Consider the following 1,314-nt stretch of genomic DNA (forward strand, 5'->3'; position numbering starts at 1 on the left):
ATTATATATATTAAACTATAATATATAATATATAATATATAATATATTATATATTATATATAATATATTAATATTATATATAATATATATATTATATATTTATATTTTAGCGTCGATCTTTAGCCAAACGCACGTCAGTGGACCACAAGCCTAGTGTGCATGAGCGCTCCGCGCGGCTCCCTGACGTGCGCCCGGCTGAAAGTCGTCGCTGATTGGCTTGAATTATTCAATAATTACTATTTTATTATATATAATGGAATTGAGCCAAAAAATAGTTCAGGGGACGTTTTTACTTAGTTTTACTCCTTCTACCTGCCTAGAAGCAAGAGATTTTACACTAATTGTCGGACATCTTGTATCTATATATATATGTATTACATATATAAATATATAAAATATATAATACAATAGTATGTATAGTATATATATATAGTATATTGATATGCTACATTTTTATGGTGAAGTTTGACTTGTGTAATTATATTAATTAATTTTGATTATCTGAGGATAGATAAAAATTCCTATTCATTGATTTTATTAACTTTGTGAAGTTTGAATCTTATATATTTGGAAGGTAAAGAAGATGAATAGGAACTTGTATCTGATCTCAGATAATCAAAAGTAATTAAATTTATATAAATTATACGAGTCGAACTTAAACATAGAGATCATAAGATTGTCTAAGAACAGATTATAAAATATTGTAAATCTGATAGTTTTAACATTCTATTTTTGAAATACAACACTTATAATATTTAGAATATTTATAGTTTAACGTTCTTATGAGTGAAGATTAATTAAAAAGCTAAAGATTGTAATACATTTTTCGAATATAGAAAATAGAATATTGTCACAAAATAGTTATAAATTCCAAAAGTGAAACAATATGTTTAGAGTGCACATGTATTTAAATATTTTTACATGTTGATTTAATCATAATAATGTAAATTTATCTGTTACTTGCCAACTGTAAATATGTCGACCTTCAACCACAAGAACGTTCTCGGCTTGCTACGCGAGAACAAACTCGAAATATCGACAAAATAACGATTATCTTATATGTTGGGTGACACATTATTTGCTGGGTGACAATATTGCCATTCTGTTATTATCTAGAAGTGATACTATCGCCTGTAAACTGTAAATTCAATGTAAAGTTTATATGTACATAAAATATACACTGTAAATGAGAATATATAGATATATATATATAAGTCAAATATTTAACAGAGTTCATTCATATGTTTCAACAGAAATAAGTAAAGCACAATAAAATATATAAAATATATAAAATTATATATAAAATATTCTTTT

The sequence above is a fragment of the Pseudomyrmex gracilis genome, unplaced genomic scaffold, assembly GCF_002006095.1.
Source record: "Pseudomyrmex gracilis isolate BER0280 unplaced genomic scaffold, ASM200609v1 scaffold_68, whole genome shotgun sequence".
Lineage (NCBI taxonomy): Eukaryota > Metazoa > Arthropoda > Insecta > Hymenoptera > Formicidae > Pseudomyrmex > Pseudomyrmex gracilis.